We start from the raw sequence: 20,239 nt of genomic DNA, 5'->3' as shown, positions 1-20,239 counted from the left end.
AATTGATAAAAGTCAATTTACTGTATTATTTTCCCTTATAACATGGTTATAAGAGAAAATAATAACATTCTTAATACAGAATACTTACTAAAATGTGGCTTGAGGGGTAAAAAATAAAAACTCACCTCATCCACTTGTTCACGCAGTCGGCATCTTCTTCTTTCAGGACCTGTCAAAGGACCTTCGATTAAGTAATCACGTGGTGAGCGTGGTGACGTCAGGGCAGGTCCTGCTGAATGAAGATTCTATCTTCATTGAGCAGGACCTGTTCTGACATCACCGCGCTAACCATGTACCTTTTTTAGATGTGTGTATTTATAAAAATACCTCTGGTGAGCTCTCGACTACCATATATAGAAAACCAACTGCAACTAATTCGGTGTTGCATTGGAATAGCAGCCATCCGATGCCACTGAAGAGAGGGATCCCGCGGGGACAGTATTTGCGACTACGCCGCAACTGCTCTGAGAAATCAGAATTCATTAAACAAGCTGATGACCTGAGGGAGAGGTTTCTATCTAGGGGTTTCCCAGACCACACACTTAGACCGGCCTTTCAGACAGCCCTTTCCACTGACCGCACCAAATTACTTACCCCTGGTAGTAAAAAAAACGAGGATCAGAAAATACGCCTCATTACCACCTTTGATGGGGCATCAGGTCATGTGAAGGAGATCCTGAAAAAGCACTGGCCTATTCGGTTAATGGACCCTGATATCAGTGAGGTCATCCATGACTACCCACAAGTCACTTTTAGGAAGGGCAGTAGTCTAAGGGACCTCCTAGTCCAAAGTCATTACACCCCTGCCCCACAAAAGGGCACTTGGCTGGACCGCGAACCCAAAGGCTGTTTCAGATGTAGCGGCTGTGTTGCGTGTAATACAATCCAATGTAGCAAAACCTTTTACAGCACTAACTTAAAGAAATCCTTTATAATCAAGCATTTTATCAATTGCAGGACTAAGGGGGGGTCATCTATAAGATTACTTGTGACTGTAAAAAGGAGTACATTGGGAAAACGAAGAGGGAGTTTTCGCCGACGCATAGGTGAGCATTTGGGTGACATTGCTAACAACAGAGACACTGCGGTGTCTAGACACATACATGAGTATCACCAAGGCAGCCCCAAGTGTATGAAAGTTGTAGGTATCGAGGTAGTCCAGCCCCCTATACGAGGCGGAGACTGGGACTGCAATTTACTACAGCATGAGGCACGGTGGACCTACCATTTACAAACTGTGTCCCCCTTGGGACTAAATGAGCAACTAAATTATAGTTGCTTTATTTAGCCCTTCAAGCTGATTGTACTAATAAGGTTGTACAATGGGTTGCATGGATACATGCGATAGCCCATTTTTATATACACCACAAAATATAGGTGCGGCAGCAGGATTGATCATGTGGACTGCCGATTTATATCTCAAAACATTCCTCTGCGGCAATGATGCGGGTTAACTGCATAAGTTCATGTCTGCTTGATGCCATGAGCTTTTAAATCATCTATGTACAAAAACGCCTTGTATACCATTTTCTAAGATTGTGACCGCTCATCTAGTGGATCGCTGAACTGACTGCTGCCGGAGACGCGTCCCGGTTACCTGGCAACATTGTCAGTCGAACTCCGCATGCGCAAGTGCGTTCAGTGCGCGGTGACGTCATCTATGATCACCGCGTCCCAGGGAGAGAGCCAAGCCTCATTTCAGGATGGCGCTTTCTTTAAAAGACATGGGCTTGTGCTGGTAAGTTAGGGTTATCATCACCCCGTCTATACTAGGCCCCTAGTCAGGGTGAACTGTGGCTATCATCACATGCCACAATATCGCCCTTTATCTTGCTTTTTTTGAGCTGACTCCGTACCTGGACTCAGCTCCTATATCATCTGGGATCTGAAGGGTTTTGGGCCACCATATTACGGCCAACACCACGATTCCCGATTATATATTTTTACTCAGCTCCCCATGTTTCCCCTGATGAGTCCTTCTTCTGAAGGTGAAACATGCATGTAGGGATAGACAGGAGCAGGGCGTACTAGGGCTTCCTATTCTAGGGCAAGGTTCCTTACAGGGTCGCCCTTATCAGGGCGGGTGCTCTGCTGTTAGGCTGCTACATATATCTAGTTTATAGGGCCAGAGCAGCACCCCCCGTTCAGGGCATAATTAGGGATATTTTCCCCTGTCTCTGTCAAACTAATATCACCAAGTTTTTTACTCAGGGATAGCCTATATTGTATCCAGCTTCCTTCCTGGGATCGTGGAAACCTGGAATCTCGGTTTGTGGTAGGACAATTGGTTTATCACAGGTGCCGCCGTGCACCATTCTTTCATTCCTACTCCAATTTTCATGTAATGTATATTGTATATCTTCAGGGACATCCATATTATCTATATGTATTAAAAGTTACGTTTTAGATTTAACATATTCCATATGATCGCCTCCTAAGGTTTATGTTGAGCGCGATTACGTCATTAAAGGTCCTTAGGCAGGTCCTGAAAGAAGAAGAAGAAGATGCCAGCTGCGCAAACAAGTGGATGAGGAGAGTTAAATTTTTTTAACCCCTCATGCCACATTTTAGTAAGCATTCTGTATTAAGAATGCTATTATTTTACCTTATAACCATGTTATAAGGGAAAATAATAAAATCTACACTACACCTAACAGAAACCCAAACTTCAGTAAGGAAGTCTGGATTCGGGTCTGGGTACCACAATCAGATTTTTCTCACGCGCGTGCAAAATGCATTGCACTCGCGCGGAAAAAAACTGAGCACTGCAACGCAATCAAAACTGACAAATTGCGTACGCACTCACACGATTATCGCTGATCGCAGACGCAGAGCATCCGGACCTAATCCAGACACTGGTCTGCAAGGGGCCTAAGGCTCCATTCACACGTCCGTACTAATGGGTCCGCATCCGTTCCACAAATTGCGGAACCATTCATTCTCTATCGGGACGAAACGGATGCGGAGATCGCCGCCGAAAAAATAGAGCATGTCCTATTCTTGTCCCCCAATTGCGGACAAGAATAGGCATTTATATGGGGGTGCGGGCCGGGTGCATTGAACCCTAAGCCTCCTCCCTCCTCCCATTGTATGTGTGGTTAGTCACACTGGAGGGAACTGGGAGCTGTGCAGTGAGTCGGACCTTACTCTGCTGTAATTTGCCCACTGGTACTAGGTTTAGCGTTAGGTCCCATGCCACTTGAGAAACCATTGGCGTGGTGTGCAGGCTTAGGTATGTCCTCAAAGGGTTTCTATCACTTCGCTGCACATATTTAGCTGTCAGACACTAGCGATCCGCTAGTGTCTGCTCTGCCCAACCATCCTAATATAATTGCTTTTGGGGCAGCCGTTTTGCTAAAAAAAAGAACTTTTATTAATATGCTAATGATCCTCTAGGTGCTATGGGGGCGTCAATTAGCACCTAGAGGCTCCGTCTACCTTCAGAAACTGCCGCCGCCCAGCGCGTCCCTCCAGCCCGCCCATCTCCTCCTGAATGCGATCCTCCTTGTGAGCGTATGTATTCTGCGCATGCGCAGTGAATGTCTGACCGCTTCCTTGCTCAGACATCTCCACTGCGCCTGCGCGATGACAGCCATAGTGCTCTAAGGAACAGGCGCAGTGGAGATGTCTGAGCAGGGAAGCTGTCAGACATTCACTGTGCATGCGCCGAATACAGGCGCTCACAAGGAGGATCGCATTCAGGAGGAGATGGGCGGGCTGGAGGGACGCGCTGGGCGGCGGCAGTTTCTGAAGGTAGACGGAGCCTCTAGGTGCTAATGACGCCCCCATAGCACCTAGAGGCTTATTAGCATATTAATAAAAGTTCTTTTTTTTAGCAAAACGGCTGCCCCAAAAGCAATTATATTAGGATGGTTGGGCAGAGCAGACACTAGCGGATCGCTAGTGTCTGACAGCTAAATATGTGCAACGAAGTGATAGAAACCCTTTAATATAAAGATATACTGGCTAATGTCTCATTTTTAAAGGGGTTGTACGGGTTCAGAGCTGAACCCAGACATACCTCGATTTTCCCCCTGGCAGCCCCCCTGACAGGAGCATCGGAGCAGTTCATGCTCCGATGCTCTCCTTTGCCCTGAGCTAAATCGCGCAGGGCAAAGGCATTTTTTGCAGTTCCGGTGACGTACTGGGGGTCTTCATGAGGCTGCAAGGAACCCCGGTGACGTCACCGGCACTGATGGGCGGGATTTAGCGCTGCCTTAGCCAGTAAAACGGCTAAAGTTTCCGCCTGGCAGTGTGTTATGATAAACAAAAGAGCCCATGCCCTGCGCGATTTAGCGCAGGGCAAGGGAGCGCATCGGAGCATGAGATGTTTGGGGACGCTGGAAGGCTTAGAAGTTTAGAAGCAAATCTTAAAATTTTGCAGAAAACTTCCAAAACCCACTTTTTAACCACCTCAGCTCCCCTAGCTTAAACCCCCTTAATGACCAGACCACTTTTTACAATTCTGCACTACACTACTTTGACGGTTTATTGCTTGTTCATACAACTTACCACCCAAATGAATTTTACCTCCTTTTCTTCTCACTAAAAGAGCTTTCATTTGGTGGTATTTGATTGCTGCTGACATTTTTACTTTTTTTGTTATTAATTCGAAATTTTTGCAAAAAAATGACATTTTTCACTTTCTGTTGTAAAAGTTTTCAAATAAAACTACATTTCTATATACATTTTTCTCTAAATTTATTGTTCTACATGTATTTGATAAAAAAATAATAAATGCAATAAGTATATTTATTGGTTTGGGTAAAAGTTATAGTGTTTACAAACTATGTACAAACTATGGTGCAAAAAAATTAATTTACGCACTTTGACTTTCTGAGCACCTGTCATGTTTCCTGACGTTCTACAATGCCCAGACAGTAGAAACACCCCACAAATGACCCCATTTCGCAAACTAGACACGCTAAGGTATTCGCTGATGGGCATATTGAGTTCATGGAAGTTTTTATTTTTTGTCACATGTTAGCAGAAAATTATTTTCTTTTTTTTTTTTTTTCTTACAAAGTCTCATATTCCACTAACTTGTGACAACATATTTTTTTTTTACGTGAACTCACCATACCCCTCACGGAATACCTTGGGGTGTCTTCTTTCCAAAATGGGGTCACATGTGGGGCATTTAAACTGCCCTGGCATTTTAGGGGCCCTAAAGCGTGAGACGTAGTTTGGAATCCAAATGCGTAAAAATGCCCTGTGAAATCCTAAAAGTACTCATTGGAATTTGGGCCCCTTTGCGCAAAAAGTGTCACACATGTGGTATTGCCGTACTCAGAAGAAGTAGGGAAATGTGTTTTGGGGTGTATTTTTACATATACCCATGCTGGGTGAGAGAAAGATCTCTGTAAAAGACAACTTTTCCAATTTCTTTATACAAAGTTGTCATTTTACAGAGATATTTCTCTCACAAAACACACTGCCCTACTTCTTCTGAGTACGGCGATACCACATCTGTGACACTTTTTTGCAGCCTAGGTGCGCAAAGGGGCCCAAATTCCAATGAGTACCTTTTTTAGACATTTGGATTCCATACTTCTTCTCACGCTTTAGGGCCCCAAAGATGCCAGGGCAGTATAAATACCCCACATGTGACCCCATTTTGGAAAGAAGACACCCCAAGGTATTCCGTGAGGGGCATGGCAAGTTCATCGAAGTTTTTTTTTTGGCACAAGTTAGCGGAAATTTAATTTTTTGTTGTTTTTTCTCACAAAGTCTCCCTTTCCGCTAACTTGTGACAAAAAGTTCAATCGTTCATGGACTCAATATGCCCCTTAGCGACTACCTTGGGGTGTCTACTTTCCGAAATGGGGTGTGTTTACTGTTCTGGCAATTTGGGCGGGGCTAAATTGTGAGCAACCCTGTAAAGCCTAAAGGTACTCGGACTTTCGGCCCCTTTACGCACCTCAGCTGCAAAAAAGTGTCACACATGTGGCATCGCCGTACTCAGGAGAAGTAGGGCAATGTGTTTTGGGGTGTATTTTTACATATACCCATGCTGGGTGAGAGAAATATCTCTGCAAATTGACAACTTTGTATAAAAAAATAAAATAAACAAAAGTTGTCATTTACAGAGATATTTCTCACACACAGTGGGGGTATATGTAAAAATACACCCCAAAACACATTGCCCTACTTCTCCCGAGTACGGCAATACCACTTGTGTGACACTTTTTTGCAGCCTAGGTGCACAAAGGGGCCCAAATTCCAATGAGTACTTTTAGGAATTCACAGGGCATTTTTTACGCATTTGGCTCCCATACTAATTCTCACGCTTTAGGGCCCCTAAAATGCCAGGGCAGTATAAATACCCCACAAGTGACCCCATTTTGGAAAAAAGACACCCCAAGGTATTCCGTGAGGGGCATGGCGAGTTCCTAAAATATTATTTTTTTTTGGCACAAGTTAGCCGAAAATTATTTATTTTTTCTCTTACAAAGTCTCATATTCACTAACTTGACAAAAAATAAAATTTTACATGAACTCGCCATGTCCCTGACGAAATACCTTGGGGTGTCTTCTTTCCAAAATGGGGTCACATGTGGGGTATTTATACTGCCCTGGCATTTTAGGGGCCCTAAAGCGTGAGAAGAAGTCTGGAATATAAATCTCTAAAAAAAATGTATGCATTTGGATTCCGTGAGGGGTATGTGAGATTTTATTTTTTGTCACAAGTTAGTGGAATATGAGACTTTGTAAGAAAAAGAAATATATATCAATTTCCGCCAACTTGTGCCAAAAATAAAAATAAAAAATCTTCTATGAACTCGCCATGCCCCTCAAAATTGATCTTTATAGCGCCGCAGCGATTTTACAGTGTTTTTCAAGTGATCAGAAAAAAAATAATAATAATAATAATTCTGTCACTGCGGTGGGGCGGACTGAACGCAAGTGTGCACACAAGATCAGGCTTGATCGGGCGAACACTGCTTTTTTTGTAGAGCCTATAGAACATGTCCTATTCTTGCCCGCAATTGCGGACAAGAAAAGGCATTTTCTATATAGTTCTGGCAATGTGCGGATCCGCAAAATGTGGAAAGCACATTGCCGGTGTCCGTGTTTTGCGGATCCGCGGTGTCCGTGTTTTGTGGTGATCAGGGAGTCTATATGGGGTGATCAGGGGTTAATAAGTGACAGGGAGGGGGGTGTAGTGTAGTGTGGCGATTGGTGCTACTCACAGAGCTGCCCGTGTCCTCCGGTGGTCGATCCAAGCAAAAGGGACCACCAGAGGACCAGGTAGCAGGTATATTAGACGCTGTTATCAAAACAGCGTCTAATATACCTTTTTGGGGTTAAAAAATAAAATCGCATCTACAGCCTGCCAGCGAATGATCGCCGCTGGCAGGCTGTAGATCAACTCGTTTACCTTGCGATCCACAGGAAATCTCGCGTCTCGCGAGTTGACGCGACGGCGCATCAAGGAGAAACAAACCGACCACCCGCAGGACGCATCCCTGCGTTAGGCTGTCAGGAGCTGGTTAAAGGACCAGTTCAGGTCTGAAGTCACTTTGTAAGGCTTACGTAATAGAAACCACCCAAAAATGACCCCATTGTAGAAACTACACCCCTCAAGGTATTCAAAACAGATTTTACAAACTTTGTTAACCCTTTAGGTGTTCCACAAGAATTAATGGAAAATGGAGATGACATTTTAGAATTTCACTTTTTTGGCAGATTTTCCATTTTAATCCATTTTTTTTTCTGCTAACAAAGCAAGGGTTAACAGCCAAACAAAACTGAATATTTATTGCCCTGATTCTGCAGTTTACAGAAACACCCCACATATGGTCGTAAACTGCTGTATGGGCACACGGCAGGGCGCAGTAGGAAAAAAGCGAAATATGGTTTTTGGAAGGCAGATTTCACTGGGATAATTTTAAGTTGCCATGTCACATTTGAAGACCCTCTGATGCACCCCTAGAGTATAAACTCCCCCAAAAGAAATGAAAACTACGGGATAAGGTGGCAGTTTTGTTGGTACTATTTTAGGGTACATATGATTTTTTGTTGCTCTATATTACACCTTTTGTGAGGCAAGGTAACAAAAAAAAAGCAGTTTTGGCACCATTTTTATTTTTTGCTATTTACAGTGTTCATCTGCCAGGTTAGATCACGTAGGTATTTTTATAGGTTGTTATGGACGCAACAAACAACCCAAAAATTTGGTATTGTTCCGGTTTTACATAATAAAGCATTTTTGAAAAAAATATATTTTTTTTTTAGTGTCTCCATATAGTTTTTTTTTTATTTTGGGCGGCTGTCTTATGTAGGGGCTCATTTCTTTCGGTATGAGATGACGGTTTGATTGGTACTATGTTAGGCTGAATATTACTTTTTGATCGCTTGGTATTACACTTTTTGTGATGTAAGGTGACAAATAGCTTTCTTTAAACTGATTATTTTTTTTTTTACAGTGCAGTGTTCACCTGAGGGGTTAGTTCATGTGATATTTTTTATACAGCAGGTTCTTACTGACGCGGCAATACCTAATATGTATCCTTTTTTTATTTCTTTAAGTTTTACACAATAACAGCATTTTTAAAAAATAAATAAAAAAAAACATGTTTTAGTGTCTCCATAGTCTGAGACCTATATTTTTTTATTTTTTGGGCGATTGACTTAGGTAGGGGCTCATTTTTTGTGGGATGAGGCGACGGTTAGATTGGTACTATTTTGGGGGGGCATACGCCTTTTAGAACGCTTGGTGTTGTACTTTTAGTAATGTAAGGTGACAAAAAATAGTTTTTTAGCACAGTTTTTATTTTTTTACGTGTTTACCTGAGGGGTTAGGTCATGTGATATTTTTATAGAGCCGGTCGATACGGACGCGGCGATAACTAATAAGTCTACTTTATTTTTTCCTATTTTTCACCGTTTTATATATTTTTTTTTTGTTGAATCAGTTTTTATTGCAAAGAAGGAAAAAGCAATTTGAACAGAGCATTATAGACAATGTAAACAATGAGTGCCCCTAATTACTAAGTCCAAGTAGAGGCCTCCGTAGTTAGACGGAAATACAATACAACATAAACCTTAGTCTAGGTACAATGCGGACGAAGTAATCCAGAAATGACGTCCAAGGCAACCAGGCTTGTGAGACTAAAGCCTCCTATAACCCAGAGAGTAAACGTATAAGGCAAACCCTGACTTGAGTACATAGAAACACGCTAGCTGGGGGAAATGAGTCGTCTCGGGAACCACTTGGTGCACACACTCCAAGTAGCATAGCAATAAAGGGAACATAAAGTGCAAGCTGTGAAGCCAAGTGAGTGGAAGGAAAGAGTAACAAGCACATAAGGCAAAAATAGTGTTTCTAAAACGTGGCACGTGGTAAGAGACACCAAAATTCAACTAACATAGACAGGAGACACACCAGAACACGACAAAGACAGACAAAAGACCAGGGAGGGGGGGAGGGGAGGGGAGAGAGGGAAGGTATGACTGGACCACTTATCGGAAGTCTTAGGTACTATCACCCGTATCCAACCAAGTTTGGAAGCGAGAGGAGCTCCTGAACTGTAGCCAGGGATCCCAGGTCAACGCGTACATTTGGGATCTGTTATGGGCCTCGGCCTCTAGCTCCTCCATCCTAACTAAGGCATCCAAGGCACGTACCCACGTGATTCTCTGCAAATCATCTGGGGATTTCCATTGGCGTGGTATAATCTGCCTCATAGACTGAGCAAACGTTCTAAGCACACCTTTTTTGACATGTTGATATCTGCCCGAGTAAACAGAGAGTAAAGCAATCAGGGGACAGAGGTATAGTAGACCGGTACAGAGCATTGTAAAGAGCGAAAATATCCTGCCAAAGGGGGGCAACCCCGGGGCAGTCCCACCAAATGAGGAGCATAGATCCTACCGCTGTATGGCATCGCCAGCAGGTGTTGGGGACCGATGGGTAGAAATGGTGCAACTTGACCGGAGTTCTATACCAGCGCGTGAGGATCTTATAATTCAACTCTTGCAGGCGACATGATGTAGATGATTTATGAGTAAATAAGAGTGAACAGCTCCATTGTTAGGCCAATAAGGAGACCGACATTTCGCTCTTCCCATCCAGAGGCAAATCCAACACTCCTCAACTGTTCAAGTAACGACATGTCCCCTATCCCACCGGCATCAAGCAAGCCATAAATCAAAGAGATACCGTGATTCGGGCCTGTGCTGGCCACACAAAGCTTTTCAAAATTTGTCAACAGAGCAGATAATTGCGATCCAGGAGCCAGGGACCCCAAAAAGCTACGGAGTTGAAGGTAATGAAACCAGCGACTTGGGGAGTTTAGAAAGATGTGTGATAGATCATTAAGGGGTAAGAGACCTGAACTTTTAAAAATATCTCTTATTAGAATCCGGGGAGGGGGGGAGGTCTGAAGTGATGGCAAGTTCTTAAACGGGGAAGGAAGTTCAGGGTGAGCCACTATATTTGTCAGAGGACCTGGGGCAGAAATTAGATTTATTTTGGAGGCAAATATTCCCCATGTTTTTGTCAGGATTTGAAGTAAAGGAGAGCGAAGATTATGGAGGAGGCTATTTTGTGCAGCCACAGGGAGCCAGAATATCCCCGGCACCAGGTGAGGGTCAAGGGTATGTTCAATGTCTACCCATAGTTTCAGAGACAACGATTATGGACAAGATCCAATACACAATTTGAGATGGAGGCTCTATAGTATGCCTGAAAGTCAGGAAGGCCTGCACCCCCCCACAATACTCTATAGCTTACTCTGGCCCTTGCACCATTCCAGATAAATCTAGAGGCTATTGACCGCAATTGGACAAATAATCTGTTAGGTATGTTACAAGGAGCGGTCTGGAACAGGTAGAGGAGTTTGGGTAAGATGTCCATCTTTAGGGCGTTAATTCTACCGAACCAAGAAATCTGGAAGGGAGACCATTTCTGGAGGGTGGATTCAACCGTCTTAATCAGCGGTTTGTAGTTCAGCCGAAAGAGGTGATTAGGGTTTGCAGGGAGGTTGATACCTAAGTGGAGGATCGAGTCAGAGGGTACTTTAAACTAAAACGTGTCTTTGATGTGGGTGATTTCTCTATGTGCCAGTGAGATATTCAGAATTTCAGATTTCTGAATATTTACTTTAAAATTGCTGATTCTGCCAAACTTCTCAAATTCCCAGAGGACCGAAGGTAAACCTATTCTAGGGTTTGAAAGGTATAGGAGCAAGTCATCTGCAAAAAGGGACAGTTTGTGTTCACTAGTTCCAACCTCTACCCCTCTAACCTTTTATAGATTGGTTGCTACGTATTGCATTGGCCAATGATTTAATGGTCAGGATATATAAAAAAAGGGGATAGGGGGCAGCCATGGCGCGTTCCATTGTTTATAGTGAAAGGTGCAGAGGCGGCTATTGACTCGGACCTGGGCTGAGGGAGAAGAGTATAATGCCATAATGCGCGCAATCATTTTAGAGCCAAGGCCCAGGCATTCCAGAGTTTGGGCTAGGAAGCCCCAGTTGACTCTGTCAAAAGCCTTCTCTGCATCCACTGACACAGAGGAGACCCAGTAGATCTAGCTCTAGCTATAATGCCGAAGGTCTTCAGGGTACTATCGCGCGCTTCCCTGCCAGGGACAAAACCCACCTGCTCTTGATGGATACACTTCGGGATGAGGGGATGCAACCTTAAGGCTATTACTTTAGCATAGATTTTGAGGTCCACATTTTAGAGGGCTATAGGCCTATAATTGGCACAATAGGAGGGGTCCTTATCAGGTTTGGGTATGACCGTTATGTGGGCCTGTAGTACCTGGGGTGGAAAAGGGATTTCCGACGCAATGGAGTTGAAAGACTTGAGGAGAAAAGGAGATAATTCTTCCATGAGGAGTTTATAAAAAGCCGGGATAAAGGCCATCCGGGCCTGGGCTCTTCCCATTTTTTAGATCTTTTATAACTCCTATGAGATCTGGGGGTAAAAAAATCATCCTCCAGTGCTAGAGATTCCTCGCTGGGTATACGTTTGGGCCCAAATTGGTTCAAGTAATCTTTAGTGTCTAGTGTAAAGGAATCAGACATTGGGTCTCTTCCTGTGTTCAGGTCATAAAGGGAGTTATAATAAGTTCGGAACTCTGATGAGATTTCGGAAGGAGCATGTACTGTTCCCTTATTTGGTGTATTAAGCGAAGTGATCCGAGTCTGAGGAAGTCTAGGATGCAGGGCCCTATCAAGCCAGAATCCAAATTTGACTTTATCGCAGAGGTATAAGGTTCTTTGGTCAAGAATTCTGAGTATTTGCTGCCGGAGAAGAGAGATGGTCAGACGGGGAGAGTTTGTTTGAAACTTCCTTATCATCAAGCGCTACTAGAAGAGAGGAAAGTTTTGCGGATCTTTCTCTCTTGAGTCTGGCACCATGAGATATAAAAATTCCCCTGAGCACACATTTAAGAGCCTCCCATTTTATCTGGGGGGGGGGGGGGGGGTGTCATTTTGGTGGTTGTTGGCAAATTCAGTAATGGCTTGCGAACGTCAGTCATACAAACTAGGTCATTTAGAAGATTATCATTCAATCTCCACGTAAAGGGGCGGGAAGGTGCCTGTTGGAATCTAAGTAAACCATACACTGGTGCGTGGTCTGACCAAAGGAAACCATCCATTGAACTGAGTGGATCTGCATCTAATAAAGAATGCGAAACAAATAGGTGGTCTAATCTAGCGTAGCTATTATGGGCCAGAGAGTGAAAACTAAAATCCCTGACTCCCGGATGCAATACCCTCCATAGATCAACGAGGCAAAGAGAGGACAGGTCTTTCCTAAAACAACACTGTGATGCCGGAGAGATAGCGGACTTACCAGATGATGAATCTAACGTAGGGTCCATCATTATATTAAAATCACCGGCCAGGATGATAGAGGAGCCATCCACAAAGCGAGCCCGTTTTCTGAGTATCTTGGAGCCATATGGCATCTGCCCCTGGTTAGGAAAATAGACATTAGCAATTGTATACACATGAGGACCATCAGACAACTTGAGGATTATGCAACGCCCCCTACTATCAATGTCCGAAGACAAAACCGTAGGGCGGAAGGACTTGTGAAAGGCTAAGGATACACCTCCAGCTTTTTTGACAGGATTGGGGCTATGAAATCACGTGGTGTAGTACCCACAATCGCACCTGGGGACAGAGGCAAGTCTAAAGTGGGTCTCCTGGAACATGACAAGCATGACCTGCTTCCGGTGAAAGCGATATAAAATCTGGCTATGCTTTTCTGGCTTGTTTAGGCCTCTGGCATTATAAGTGCAAAAAGAGAGGGGAGTCATATCATCCACTACTTGAGAACAGGGTAGACTTCAAAGGGTTGAGGACACGAGGACCGAAATAATCAGAGTAAATAACAATCAGACAAAAACAACAAAGAAAAAGAGAACCCTCCTATTGGAGTGGGCCAAAAACTACAGCTCAGAGGTAAGCTAATATGTGACTGTAGTCACGTTCGACACTAGGTGTCGATATCCCTAATGAGGGGAAGGAGAGGTCAAGGGCAAGACAGCAGCCTTACAGGCCTCCGACATGTAAATAAGGATAACAAAAATGTAGAACACATAGCATGAAACATTAGAACATGGACATCATACACTAATCAAGCATATAGAAATATATGAAGTCCCGCAGCAGCCTATCAGGCTCAAACAAGCGGTCTGGGATTGGGTCTGGAGTGCCTCTGGGGCTTCGGTGCCGCCGTCTGCCAATCTTCTCGGTCACCGATGGAGGGAACCACAAGAGGTCTGGGCCATTCCGGGAGTTCCACTGAAGGAAGACCAAACGTGGCCAGGAATTTGGGCAGGTCAGCGAGGGATTTGAAGGTAGCAGACTTCCCATCTTTTCTTGCAGAAAGTTGAAAGGGGTAACCCCATCTTTATAAAATCTCATTGTCCCTGAGCATAGATAGGAGAGGCTTCAGAGCTTTCCTAAGCTGCAAGGTGCGTCGCACAAGATCTGGAAGAATCTGGTTGGCGTTCGGGTCCGAATTAGAACCAGCTGCACCCCGGGCCGCTTTAAGGATAGATTCTTTCTCCTTATAGAAGTGTATGCGGCATATAACGTCTCTGGGACGGTTCAGGTCCGTTGACTTTGGACCAAGGGCCCGATGGATCCGATCAATTTCAATGACCGTGTCAGGGGTTACCTTCAGTAGTGCAGCAAAATGGCATTGTGCCCAGGCGGCAAGATCCTCCACAGATTCGGGAACCCCTCTGATCCTGAGGTTATTCCTCCGGTTACGGTTCTCGATGTCATCAATGTGGGTTAGGATGTCCTGCAGTTGTGCAGCGTGCTCATTAATGACTTTAATGCTCCTGCTCCTGCCTGTTCTGCACATCTTCTACTCTCTGCCCGACATGCTTGATGTCCTGGTGCAGGGCCGCCATATCTTGTTTATGGGAAAGCCTCTATCCTGCTAAGCAAAGCATCTATTTCTGAGGTAGTGGGGAGAGACTTAAGATGCAGCTTCCAGTCCCAATCATCATCGTGAGAGTGGGTGGTAGTTGATCTGCTTGACGCAGCTGACAGGGTCGGGGAACCATGCTGGGAGAGCTGCAGGCCTGGGTAGGCCTCTGTGCCTCTGGATGCTGTGAGATGGACGCGGACCCCGAGGTAGGACTCACCGCTGCTGCATACGAGACTGGAGGTCCTCCGGTTGGATGTTCACCCTGAATGCGGGAGCTGAGGGCTGCGGTCTTTCCTCTGGTCACTGGGGTGGAAGCGCCGGGTTCCAGCGCTAACTCCGCCATCTTGGGAGCGGTGGCTCCAGAGCCTGGGTTCTCGGTCTGGCTGGACGGGCCAAAGAATCTCGATAAGGGCCCCGATTCACGCAAAGCAGGCGCCGGGGTGGAAGATGTACCCCTCTTGCGCCCCATGAAACAATCTGTGGTCTTCTGGGTGCTATGTGTGCTTGATATATGCCGGCGGTGTTCAGGAGCTCAAGCTACGTGCTGCTCACTCCGCCATCAGCAAGCTCCGCCCCCCGTTTTGTATTTTTTTTACTTTATTTTGGAAAAGTATGGGTTTTTTTTACTTGAAACTTTACATTTTTTGTAAAACTTTTTTTTTTCACATAATTTTTTGTCCCTCTCTGGGACTTCAACTTTTGGGGGTCTGATCCCCTTTACAATGCATTACAATACTTCTGTATTGTGATGCATTGGCTGTAAGTGTATTACTGAATGTAATACACTTACAGCTTCCTGGCTGTGAGACCCACAGGGTTGCATGGAAGGCGGTCACAATGCCTAAGGAAGGCATCGGGCTGCTGTCCCTGCAATCGGGTCCACGTCACAGCAGATCCCCACACGGACGCCGCACGTGCCGCTGTCAGCGCTGACAGCGGCACATTAAGGGTTAATGCGCCGGCGTCTGTGTTTTTCACCGATGCCGGTGCATACAGCAGGGGTCCAGCTAACGGGAACAGCCGGTCCCCTGCAGCTGATCACCCGGGCGCAGCTCCTGCCCCGGCCCGATCAGCGCACCATAATAGTACGGCGCTGGGCCGGAAAGGGGTTAATGGTACTGCAAATCACCTGATGAACAAGCAAAACACTCGTTTATGGGGTGAAAAGATCAGAGGTGCGGTCACCTCAATCATCGTTCCGGGAAACAGACTGTGCCATCTAAACAGTGCTCTGCTGCCCAGGATCAATGATTCTGTATGGGGACAGCAGCAGCCATCTCTCATCCTTTCTGTGGAGGTGACCAAAGCAGAGCTTCACCTCCACTGGACAAGCAGCTGACTGTTGGGAAGGAACAATTCCATCCTGACAATCGGCTGCTCCTCGCAGCATCTAAATGCTCAAGGTGCAGGACTGATTACAGTTAGGATACAACCTGAAGTGTCCCTCCTGATGATGAATTAAACAAGGCCTGAATGCAAAAGAAATCTTGAAATTCTGATAGAATACAAAATACGCCATTTGTACACTGAAAACCAGAATGCCCCTTTAAAATCTGCCATATCTCAAATAGAATACTATGCAAAGTTGGTTAAATACATTTCTTCACCGTCATATTGGTTTTGACCCGTTTAGGCTACTTTAACACCAGCGTTTCTGCTGGATCCGGCAGGGTTTAGCAAAAACGTTTCCATTACTGATAATACAACCATCTTAATCTGTTATGAATGGATCCGGTTGTATTATCTGTAACATACCCAAGACGGATCCATCATGAATTAGAATGAAAGTCAATGGGGGACGGATCCGTTTTCTATTGTGTCCGATTGTGTCACAGAAAACTTCCCCATTGACTTGCATTGTCATGACGGATGTGTCTCGCTTTGCATCCCAGAACGGAAAGCAAACTGCAGCATATTGCGGTTTGCTCCCCAGTATGAGAACGGAACGGAATGCATTTTGGAGTATTCCGTTACGTTTTGTCCCCATTGACAATGAATGGGGACAAAACGGAAGCGGTTTTTTCTGGTATTGATACCCTATGAGGGATCTCAATACCAGAAAATATTAACGCTAGTGTGAAAGCAGCCTTAGTTGTGGAGGCCATTTATACAACAGGCAATGTGACTGGCAGTTTAGGGTTAGCTTCTCAGAGGGCGAATACATGGTCATTCTGTCCAACAACAAAGTGACAACTAGGGATGAGCGAAATTCATATTTTGAAGTTCGTGTGCAGGTTCGTGTTGTGGTATTTGCTGAATTGCTTTATGGATTCTGTTACCATGGACCATAACACAATTCCATGACAGAATGCATAACGGATCCGTCCGGTGTACATTAAGCAGTGGAGGACTCCAGCATAACGGAAACTGGACGGATCCGTTATGCAAGCCATAGACTTCTATTATGACGGAATGAATTGGTCCGTGGTAACGGAATCCATAACGCAATTCAGTAAATGCCACAACATGAACCTGCACACAAACTTCAAAATAGTGACAACCACTACTTCATGTTGTCACTTACAGAAACGGCCAATGCCTCAAAAAAGTGGCATCATTACTAATACACAGGTAAGGGTGTCATCATACCAGGGAAAACCCTGGCAATTTTCCTTTTTTTGTGGGGCCATCTTAAAGTCACTTTCAAAAGGCGACTACTACGGCAGAGCAAGGAGCCTTCACAAGCCTGAAGCCTTCTACGGCAGGGACCTTAGCAGTGTAGGCCAGTGCAATGCAGTGGCGTTATTATATCGCAGGGATCAGCAACCTCCAGCTGTTCTGAAACTACAACTCCCAGAATCCTGCTTTCTCTACTGTGGGAGTTACAAGAACAGCAGAATAGGTGTGCATGCTGGGAATTGTAGTTTCAGAACTGCTGGCGTGCTGAATGTTGCGGATCCCTGCTATGTCAATTCCACAATCTACAAGGACAGTCAGATTTCCGTGTGGTGACCAATACCATCTGGTTGGCATTATTTTGGAGAATAATATACCGTAGTTACAATACCGTTATTTTCTGTGGACATTTCACAACAGGGCACCTGGGGTGGCAGCCAGCAGAAGTCATCATGGCAGTCCCGGTCAGAACGGAAAGAAAATAACTGTACTGTAACCACTTATTTCATTTGCAGAGTGCCCATGAAGAACTGGTATGCACTAATATATGGTCACCGCGTGGTAGCAATATTGGTCTTCGCATGGTGGTGCCACAGATCCTGCCAAGTAGAAACAAACTGACCCGAATACAAGTCCCTTCAGCACAGTTTATGTCAGTCACAGCACTGACAACATGACACAGGACGTGAAGAGCAGCATACTGAGACACGATGTGGTGGGAATATGTGGTCATGGTGTGGCGATATTATCGGTGGATGACTTATGTATCGGTAAACTAGCATACATAGACTAGTCCTATGGAGGGGAAGATGATTTGGGGTCAGGTCTTCTACGGACATGGGGTGTTTTTAGCTGGCGGATCTAGGTTTAGCATGGAAGTAGTAGGGATGCTGACACCTGGAATCCCCCCTGAAACATGACTTACATCTGATAACTATAGCTGATGGGTGGTCCACTAATACTTTAGGTCCTCAGAAGCCACCAGCACCTCAGTGTCCGCCCCGTTCTACCTAGACATAAAGCAGCTCCATCCAGTGTAAGTGCTGCCATGTAGAAGCCCCTGCCAGTGCATGGCATTCAGTCCACCCGCAGGACTGCTGCCACCAGTTATAAAGCACGGCTGCAGGCTGTCCTCCACAATCCCCGGTGCCGGGGAGAGAACAGTCCATTTCTCCAGCAGGAGGGGGGGTCGGGCCTTTCTGTTTACCTGGAAGTGCTGGACACATATACAGTGTACATCCATCTCAGCGCGTCAGCCAAGAAGGCCGCTGTCATATGAATCATATGGAAAACGAATGCGCGGCTACATGAGAACTAGATGACTCCATTCCATTCAAATCAATACACTGCTGGCAAGCAGACGTAGCCGGACAACGAACATACATGTCTCCCCTTTGTCACTCCGCGCAGCCGGTCCACTGCAGTCTCCATCTCCGGCGGCTTCAACGTCACAGGCAGCTCTCCCAGAGCCGCTTCATCCCGTGCTCCCATTCACATCACTGCCCTGGAGAACGCAATCCCCCCGACAGGAAAGCGCAGGGAAGATGCTAAAGCCTAGTGGGCTAAAGGACCTTTGATGATGTCATGACCATGTGATTTGTCACATGTTTGGGAAGATTGCAGTCTGTGCTGCTCTGCACTATATACCTTATACAGCTATAGCTCTGCACTATATACCTTATACAGCCATAGCTCTGCACTATATACCTTATACAGATATAGCTCTGCACTATATACCTTATACAACCATAGCTCTGCACTATATACCTTATACAGCCATAGCTCTGCACTATATGCCTTATACAGCTATAGCTCTGCACTATATACCTTATACAACCATAGCTCTGCACTATATACCTTATACAGCCATAGCTCTGCACTATATACCTTATACAGCTATAGCTCTGCACTATATACCTTATACAGCCATAGCTCTGCACTATATACCTTATACAGCTATAGCTCTGCACTATATACCTTATACAGCCATAGCTCTGCACTATATACCTTATACAGATATAGCTCTGCACTATATACCTTATACAACCATAGCTCTGCACTATATACCTTATACAGCCATAGCTCTGCACTATATGCCTTATACAGCTATAGCTCTGCACTATATACCTTATACAGCCATAGCTCTGCACTATATACCTTATACAGCTATAGCTCTGCACTATATACCTTATACAGCCATAGCTCTGCACTATATACCTTATACAGCTATAGCTCTGCACTATATACCTTATACAGCCATAGCTCTGCACTATATACCTTATACAGCTATAGCTCTGCACTATATACCTTATACAGCCATAGCTCTGCACTATATACCTTGTACACACAGCTCTGCACTATATACCTTATACAGCTATAGCTCTGCACTATATACCTTATACAGCCATAGCTCTGCACTATATACCTTATACAGCCATAGCTCTGCACTATATACCTTGTACAGCCATAGCTCTGCACTATATACCTTACACAGCCATAGCTCTGCACTATATACCTTATACAGCCATAGCCATAGCTCTGCACTATATACCTTATACAGCTATAGCTCTGCACTATATACCTTATACAGCCATAGCTCTGCACTATATACCTTATACAGCTATAGCTCTGCACTATATACCTTATACAGCCATAGCTCTGCACTATATACCTTATACAGATATAGCTCTGCACTATATACCTTATACAACCATAGCTCTGCACTATATACCTTATACAGCCATAGCTCTGCACTATATGCCTTATACAGCTATAGCTCTGCACTATATACCTTATACAGCCATAGCTCTGCACTATATACCTTATACAGCTATAGCTCTGCACCTATAACCTTATACAGCCATAGCTCTGCACTATATACCTTATACAGCTATAGCTCTGCACTATATACCTTATACAGCCATAGCTCTGCACTATATACCTTATACAGCTATAGCTCTGCACTATATACCTTATACAGCCATAGCTCTGCACTATATACCTTGTACACACAGCTCTGCACTATATACCTTATACAGCTATAGCTCTGCACTATATACCTTATACAGCCATAGCTCTGCACTATATACCTTATACAGCCATAGCTCTGCACTATATACCTTGTACAGCCATAGCTCTGCACTATATACCTTACACAGCCATAGCTCTGCACTATATACCTTGTACACACAGCTCTGCACTATATACCTTA

At 44.8% G+C, this 20,239-nt stretch overlaps 1 protein-coding gene across 2 annotated transcripts in view; it reads right to left on the bottom strand.

Annotated features, from left to right (window-relative positions):
- Window positions 1-18,533, bottom strand: part of FRS3 (fibroblast growth factor receptor substrate 3) — a 51,691-nt gene extending 33,158 nt beyond the window's left edge. Inside the window, exon 1 of one of the 2 annotated variants that reach the window (XM_044287487.1) lies at window positions 18,412-18,533. The gene's annotated coding sequence lies outside the window, so the exon portion shown is untranslated. Of the gene's footprint in view, window positions 1-18,235 lie in introns of both variants that reach the window. The other variant, XM_044287486.1, reaches the window with a different exon arrangement.
- Between the last annotated feature and the right edge of the window lie 1,706 nt (window positions 18,534-20,239).

The sequence above is a fragment of the Bufo gargarizans genome, chromosome 3 (genome assembly GCF_014858855.1).
Source record: "Bufo gargarizans isolate SCDJY-AF-19 chromosome 3, ASM1485885v1, whole genome shotgun sequence".
NCBI classification, from domain to species: domain Eukaryota; kingdom Metazoa; phylum Chordata; class Amphibia; order Anura; family Bufonidae; genus Bufo; species Bufo gargarizans.
Note: the sequence above shows the minus strand (reverse complement) of the source record. Positions and strands in the feature narration are given on the sequence as shown.